Genomic DNA, 8,950 nt, shown 5'->3' on the forward strand with positions numbered 1-8,950 from the left:
ATAATCACTTCTAATTTTCAGCATTTCTGCAAATCAGTTGTCTCCCCTGTGCAACATGGATCGGTCAACTACGACCAATCTGCTAGAATTTACTTCCTTGGTAAATGATGCTTTCCTTTCTAAAATGCAAACTGAAGTCATTTACACTGACTTTAGTAAGGCGTTTGACACTGTGCACCATGATCTATTACTCTTAAAACTTGACCGATTAGGTTTCCCTCCGTCTCTTTGGCTTTGGATTAGTTCTTATTTAAAAGGTAGGATCCAAAGAGAAGTGCTGAGGCTGACTACTTCAAAACAGGTTCACGTTACTTCTGGTGTTCCTCAAGGTAGTCATCTTGGACCTTTACTCTTAACCCTTTTTATAAATTATCTCCCCTCGGCTATATCACATGCCCGTGTACTTATGTATGCGGACGATGTGAAACTTATTCTCTCATACACTAATCCCCTACATCATTCTCGTCTACAAGATGATTTGAACGCAATGCAACTTTGGTGTTCGGCCAATCAATTGCATCTAAGTTGTTCAAAGTGTATGCTTATGACCTTCAATCGTACTACACCTTATCTTGTTAGTTATACAATTGACAATACTCCATTGCAATGTATACTAACCGTTAAGGATCTAGGCGTTCTTTTTGATTCTAAACTCAGCTCCAATCTGCATATAGATATCGTTATCGTTAATCGTTAATGAGGCAAAAGGTGTACTTGGATTCATTAAACGATGGTCTAAAGAGTTTAACCATTATTTTATAACGAAACTTTTGTACATCTCTCATGTTCGCCCTATCCTTGAATACTGCTCTTGCATCTGGTCTCCGCAGTATAACAACAGCCAGATTCGTATTGAATCTGTTCAGAAGCAATTTTTGCTTATTGCCTTACGAGGCTTAAATAGGGATCTTCGGTTGCCATCCTACTCCAGCAGACTGCTTCTTCTTAATCTTCCTTCGTTAACCAACCGTAGGACAATTCTCGGTGTTGTCTTCCTACATAAGTTGATTGTTGGTGATATAGATTCTCCTTTTCTGTTAGGGCGTCTTCAATTCGCTGTTCCGTCAAGACCTACCAGGAATTATCGCCCCTTGTTCTTGCCAATGCACAATCCTTTTCGCGTGTTATGTTAAAATTACAATAGTTTGCATCACGTTTTCTCTACCGAACTTTCTCTACCCTTAATAAAATCGTTGCTTTCAGGATACCTTCGGAACCTCAGTGACGATTCCCAGCTATGAGTAGGGACATAGCTTGCCGGACAGGTTATAAATATTCCATCACCGTCCGTGATTTCCCATTGCTATCTCTTCATCCTATCTATCTAACACTCCATATATCTAGTGTAAATTTCTTTACTTTATCAATAACGTCTTTCTTTCTTTTTCCCTATTCATTGTATTTTCTTAAATAACATAGTAAATTAAGATTATTTTCAGTTTTACTGAATAACACTATTTTCTCTACTAACACCCTTCTATTTAGCTGTCGTCTCTAATAGCGTTACTGGCAAAATTGGCTGTGAAAAGGGGCACAGCTGGCAGGACTGGCAAATAAAACACCTCCATCGGTCGGTGATGCTATTAGAAAATTGTGTATTCCAACTAGGCTTTTAGCATTTAATTTTGATAACGTATGGATAATGTTTTAAATAATTAGGAAGACACTCGTCTTGTCGACCATTAATAAATAAATCAAAAATAAAATAAATAAATATACGTATCCGGCGAGTTACAATAACCGTGGTGGTAACCACTATTGCAGTGGAAACAACCCGAGGGGTAGGCAAACCTACTATGATAACAATATAAGCAGAACAACGACAATAACAAGATATGTACATACATATAGTAAATCGGAAAACCCATAAGCTCCCTTAGGACCATCAAATGGAACAAAACTAATATTTACATTTTTCAATCTCCGTAAAATTAGGTTTATAAACGTTACAAATGTAAATACAGGCAACAGGATGTTCAGTATGTTGCATTTGACTTTATCGGCAGCATCGATTGTTTGCTTCGTTGGTTGCGTGCGATATTACCGAACACGCCGATATTGTTTGTCATCGGGTCAGAGTATCGGGGGTGAAGCCGGGCACACCACGGCGCCCAATTTATTGAAGAGTGGCAACGCCGGGCTTGCGATTCACGCCGCCAAAGGGGGCGATTGCTATTGGCCACCCGATTCGCTCCTAAAGAGATTATAGGGAGAGAGGATCGCATGCCCCTGGCCTTCATTTGGGCCGTTGACCCAAAAAAGTGCAACTGTGCAGATGGGCAGCAACGGTGCCCGCCTCGTCAATGTATGCGTGTGCCGAAATTCGGCACCGATGTTGCTGCTCAAATGTACAGCAGAGAAATATACATGCGTAAATACGGAATGAATCTGTGGGGGGGCCAATAACTCAATTAAGTTTCATAAGCTTGTTTTCCAACGTTGTCCCCGGCGGCAATTGGCCATAACTTTCGGCGACGTCTTTCCCTTTCTTTGTGTTATTCGGCTATAAAAGAATTGTAATTTTTAAAATTAATACACATTGTCCATAATCATAAGGATATGCAACAATTCACAACTGGTGAAGAAATGTTCACGTGCATGAGAACGTAAATAGCTGAGTGGAGATAGCCTGCGGAGAGACCTGCAATAGAAGTAATATTAATTGTCAATAATTATAAGAATACACGAATAATTATACGCAACTGTGAAGTTGAGGGAAATGTCCGCTTGCATGAGATTGTAAGTGGCTGCAAAGATAAATGCAGTAAGAAATGATATTAATTTTAAGAAAACGCAACCAATTATACGCACATATTGAAGGTAAAGAAAGTCCGGCTAAGCTTCAATTGATGGGGAGAGGGGGCATGACAGCCGACACGAGCTGATGCAGGCCATCTAGTGGCCAAAATGAGGGAGACGAGATCAGGTGATCGTATCAGGTAGGGCGGGTACGCTGAGTCCGGAACCGGGACCCGATCTGGAAGAGTAAAGTGGATAAATAGTGTTTTTTTATAATTTATATTGAGCGTCTCACCTTTGTTGTTTACATTTTCTTGTTGTTACAGCTCTTAGTGTTGTTTATTTGTTAGAAGTTCCGACTGTTTGTTGTTATCGGTTATGTGGTTAATTTTGTTGTATAGGTATGTTTTGCTACAGACGTTGTAGCTTTGTTAATATCGATTGTGCGGACTGCGGGCCAGGGATGGGACTACACCCAGAGAACCGATGAATCAGCCGCCGCGGCCCACCGAGAAACAAGCAGTTCCGTAACAATATTGCGGCAGAAATAACAAAAAAAATAAAAATATCAATGCAGGTACAAGGAACCCTTGGCTTTAGGATCCACACCGCTGATGTCTTATTTGGCACGAGTGGGCGGCTCAAAATCGCGCAGCGAGTAGTGGAATCCGAGAAGCTTGACAGAGGCAGAGATTACTAGAATAAGAAGTTTTTCTTGTCGTGGTTGATGGCGGTAAGTCACGTTCGCATGTTGGCGAAACGTTCGCGACCGTTCATCGTAGCCTGGTGGTAGCCGCAATGACAAAGGCATCTTGTGATAAAAGGTGATATTCGGGTAGTTTTTTCAGATGTTATTTATTCAATTATTAGTTTTTTGTCTCATTTTGTGTTAATGTTGGATGTATGCTGACCGTAGTTATATGAGCTTCGGAGACAGGTGACCCAGGAAAATGTAGAATCGAACCTGCGCCGCATCTGTCACACAGCATACCCCAAGAATGGCCAGAAGAGCGACGAAGACGGATCTTGCCATGGTTACAATTAACATAGGGAGTTTTCTTGTCGCGGTTGTTGTCGGTAAGTCACGTTCGCATGCTTGCGAACGTTCGCGACCGTCCATCGTAGCCTGCTGATAGCCGCAATGACAAAATAACCTGTGATAAAATGTGATATTAGGGTAGGTCTTGTTAGAGTTTGTTTAATGTTTACTATTTGACCCACGCCAGAGAGCAAGATTCGGAGCCGGTGGCACCAAGACACATCGCGCCGGACCCGGAAACAGGTGCCATCCAGCAGGTTTGACGGCAAGGGCGCCACGGATCCCGTCAAAGACTTCGTTTTCTGAACGGAACTCCTGCAGAGACGTTGGCGGCGACCGTCCCGGTGCTGACATCTCGATGGGTGAGTGCGATATTACCGGCCACGCCGATATCTTTTTGTCGTAAGAGCAGAGTAGCGGGGGTGAAACCGAGCACACTGCGTTGCCAATAAATTGAAGAGTGGCAACGCCGGGCTTGCGCTTCACGCCGCCAAAAGGGGCGATTACTATTGGCCGCCCGATTCGCTCCTAAAGAGATTATAGGGAGAGCGGATCGCATGCCCTTGGATATGCCCTTGGCCTTCATTTGGGCCGTTGACCCAAAAAAATGCAGCTGTGCAGATGGTCAGCAACGGTGCCCGCCTCGTATATGTATGCGTGTGCCGAAATTCGGCACCGATGATGTTGCTGCCCAGATGTACAGCAAGGAGTTCGATTTGGTCAGCGGTTAACGACAAGCGTGTTGTGCGCAAGCGCACCTTTGAAAGAAAACTTAAAATTCAACTTAAATAAATGAACATTGAGTAAGGCCAAAAGAAATGGCACAGACATTTTATTTTAAATCAATGGTGCCGGAAAAAATTACAATTAAATCCTATATGATAAAATAGCGCCGCGCACCGTTATAAAAATATATATGTATGTATATATACCCATATACATAAAAATACATCGAGCAGCGCCAAAACTATAATTTTTTTTTAAATTGTCGGGCCGTACAAAATCGTCGGCCGTGAATAAAAAGATAAACTTTGTATCGTGTGGCAAAAAAATATATATATATATATGTATATACACACACACGCTTGTAGAGCTCGAAATTCAGAAATGCCAAAAACTTTAAATCTACAAATTTGCATCGAACAGGCAGGCAACTAACAGTCACACAAACGCATAAATGCATCCATCCATATAGAAAAGTGTGTGAGTGTGTGTGCTTGCCAGGCCCAAAGTATTATCAGGCACACATGCCAACGTTCAGGTACCCTTACCAACAACAAGCATGGAAAACAGAAATTTCGCACATGAACAGGCCAAACCCTTTAATAATATCACACAACTGCTCACTCGAAAGAGTGTGCATGTGCACAAGTAGTCGCAAAAATTGAACATTTTCAATTTTTGGTATTTTCTTAGAATTCTTTGGAATGACGACGATGAATTACACTTGCAGAAATACGACTTCGTTTTTTTTTTTATTTTAAGCAAAAAAGAAATACATTATAGAGCATTTGATTGTGTGTGCCTTTTGCGACCACAGGCACACAATTGAAGAAAATACCTCTGGCTCGCGACAGACGCCGTGCGCACATCCACACAACACAAGCGCGCAAAGTAATGCAGCTGCGACGTTGTGCGCTGAGCGAGATGCGGCTTCATACTGAACGTTCGGCTTTTGAGGCCGGGCTGCCACTCTAAGCAGTCTTACTCTATCTGGGCACACTAAAATGGTCGCAGGCACCCTTGGGGTTCCCAAGGGGTTCTGCTGTTTGAAATATCTATGCATTGTATGGTTAGTGCCAATAGTCAGAGCAAATTATATTCAATCGCACATCCATATACCAACCATGCACACTTGCGCCACTCAACTCCTAGCTGGTTCAGATTAGGACAAATTTATATAAAGTTTTCATATGCAATCATATGGAATATTTGTTGGTGTATACAACTTGTGTTTTTGTTGCAGCATGTAAAACAGATTCTACACAATGTTACATCCGAATACTGAAAGCACAAAAACTAATGAAATAGTAGACGTCGGAAATATATCCCAAGAACCCTTTAGTAAATACAATGTTCTAAACCATTCTGACGGCGAAAGTCAAAATCAACTTTTATCTAAATGAAATATAAGTTTGCCACAATGTGTTTTTTTAAAAACAATTTCAACAAATATTTTTTTTTAAAAAAGTTGATACAGACTTAAGAAATTTAAAATTCCATATACTCATAAGAAAAAATTAAATCTCAGGTAGATATTTTTAATTTTTTTGCGCGAATAAAATCGTAGACCCGTTTGTAATAGAATACAACAGTTCACTCTTTCTGATTCAGAAGAAACTTTTAATAAGTTCCGCTATAAAAAATAAATAAATTAATAAATTAATTCCATATACTCATAAGACAGCAATTAAATCTCAGGTATATAATTTATGCGCGAATAAAATCGTAGAATACAAAAGTTCACTCTTACTGAGATCCAAGAAACTTTCGCCAAGTTCCGCTATAAAAATATGGCAACTAGTAGTAGATTAACGTCAAAAAAATAAATTATTATTGGCAGAAAAAGTTCACTTTCAAGGAAAAATATATTCTTAATAAACAAAAACGAAAAAAATTTTGTTTATGTCTCGATTTAATGTCTGGATGCCACCAAATTGAACTTGTTAATCGAAATATAACGTCCTATTCAACGAACAAGGGGTATCGTTTCACTAGATTTAAGATCTTGCGAAATGCTAATTTTTCATTCACTTTTTTTGCCACAGGTGTACTGACAAACATATTTTACCAGATGATAAAAAATATGATGACAGTGAGTAAATGCCAATTAATATCGGAAAACAAACTAATAAACTATAGAATAATATAATATAATATTATCCCAAGGAACGCAGGTAGCAGTAGAAGATTTGTTGAATTTTGCACTTATTACTGACGATTTATGTTTAAATGTCACGTATTATTCTCACTAAAAGAAAAAAAGAAAATTAACTATACGTAATTGCTACAATATCAGCATAGCATTTTTTCTCGCGAATTCCGATGCAATGTACTGAATCCCACCAGGACAATACTTGCAAAATAGTTTAGAATGGTTGACTTTATTAGAGGAAAAGAAGATTCCGAGCTGAATACTCTATAATGCTTGTTATAATTATCACAGAGAACCCTGAACGGTTCATGTAAGGCATAGTTAGATGCGCAAAATTGAATTGATAAAGGTGTAGGGATAGAGAAGTTTAATTTGCTAGTCAATTACACACGTATTTAGCTTATGAATAAATATTACCCCAAGCATGGTTCTACGCTTCCTTATGGAAGGAAGATTGATCATCAGAAGTCTACTGGAGTTAAAACAACAAACAACAAGAATTGCTACAGATTCAATTCTGTCTTGGAAAATAAAATATTTTGCCGACCAGATATATGAGGCATATTCAAGAATAGGTCGTACCAGATATATAAAAACGGTATTTTTCTTGTGCGGATCGTCAACCTCCTTTGACCATTGCTTGATGAAACCCAAGACAATTCTGGCCTTATTGACTTCGGTCGTAACATGAGAATTGAGTTTAACTTTATGATTAAGAATGACACCTAGATCATTAACTTCATTACAAGTACTGTTGACACGCTCGAGCGGTAATCTATCAAGGATGTAAGAAACAAGTTGAGGAGGGCTTCTATAGAAAGTCATTACCTTACATTTAGAGCAAATAAAAAATTTAACGCATAAATGTCGACTTGTAAAAGATATCACGATGCTATATCTTTATATGCAGGGCATAATTTTACATCATCAGCATACATTAATATAATAATTAATATATCGAGTGAAGGTCATTGATGAAAAGAGTAAAGAGTAGCGAAGGAGGAGCACCGAAAGTCACCAGACTAAAAAACGAATATCTGAAAAGAACCTTTTAGGTTCTGTTCAAGAAATTGACTGGCAAGCCGAGAAGGCATAATAAAATGTATCTTAAGAAACAAAAAATTAGCACTCTATGACTGTTTGTTTATTTCTTAAAAATAATAAAAATTTAATAAATAATTTAATTTAAAGAAATGTTATAAATATTTGTACCGACTTAAAAATACTGATTTTCTACCGAGCATTCATATGCATTCATATGTGAATACAAATTTGGGATAGATCATGGCAAGCGCTAGAAAACTAACAATTGCTTGCACGTCCCTCATAGAGCCGAAGCTTAGAGTACATTCTATTTTTAGCTTTTTCGCTCTTTCGGCTGTGAGAGCGCAATGATTTTGATTTCGTTTTTGTTTTCAATTTAAAAAAAAAAGCTGCATAGTAGCATATTATTGTATGGCGTTATTCATCTTAGTGTTCATATTGTCTTTCTATAGACCCTCATAAGTCTGTGTATCCATACAAATTTTTACAACTTTTTGTCGTTTTTCAAAAGGCAGCTCTTACATTTTCGTTGATCGTTGATCAAATCAATACTTTAAACACGCTTTCTGTTCACAAGCCTTTTTTCTACGTACCTTAATTTAACAGGCCATACTAGGTGTATCAAATTATTGATTGTTCTTTACATCGTTAAGCAAAAACAAATAATGTTTTAAATCGACAGGGATTTGTTGACCAATTAATTATGCCGATCATAATGCCGATCCTGTGATTTTGTTTGCAGCTAACATATTTTGTGTCATTTTCTCAGTGAACGACACAAACAAGTTTTTTTTTCAAACATATGTGTTGCGGCGGTACTGTCTAAACTTTAATTACCTTTTATTGAATTTTCTTTTTCACAGTTGGATGTGCGGCTTACAAGCTTTTCTTACAATGGATCCCGTTGCTGTGGATTCTTTCAAATTTACGACCCCTTTTGGGAAGATTTTGGCGCGGCTTACAAATGACTCTGGGTTTTCTTAACACTAATTTTCACGCACCGAGTGAAATATATATCGCCATTGACTGGCCTTCGCTTCCGACTTGGTGGCAGGGATGCCGGTCCTGGGGGTTGTAGAGGGCGTGCGGAAGTCACGGTTCGTGATCCTGGGCCAGGAAAGCTGGGCTGAAATAATGGTGTCTTATATGCATAAATGAATGGCAAGTGCAATCTTCGGCAGTAAGGCGTCCCAAGTAAGCTGTGGTCTCTCGGCGAACTGACTGATCATCGTCTCGAGCGTTCGGTTAATCTT

Source organism: Drosophila montana, unplaced genomic scaffold (genome assembly GCF_035044405.1).
Source record: "Drosophila montana isolate Dmon_TW-CO22-7 unplaced genomic scaffold, ASM3504440v1 contig_198_1, whole genome shotgun sequence".
NCBI lineage: Eukaryota > Metazoa > Arthropoda > Insecta > Diptera > Drosophilidae > Drosophila > Drosophila montana.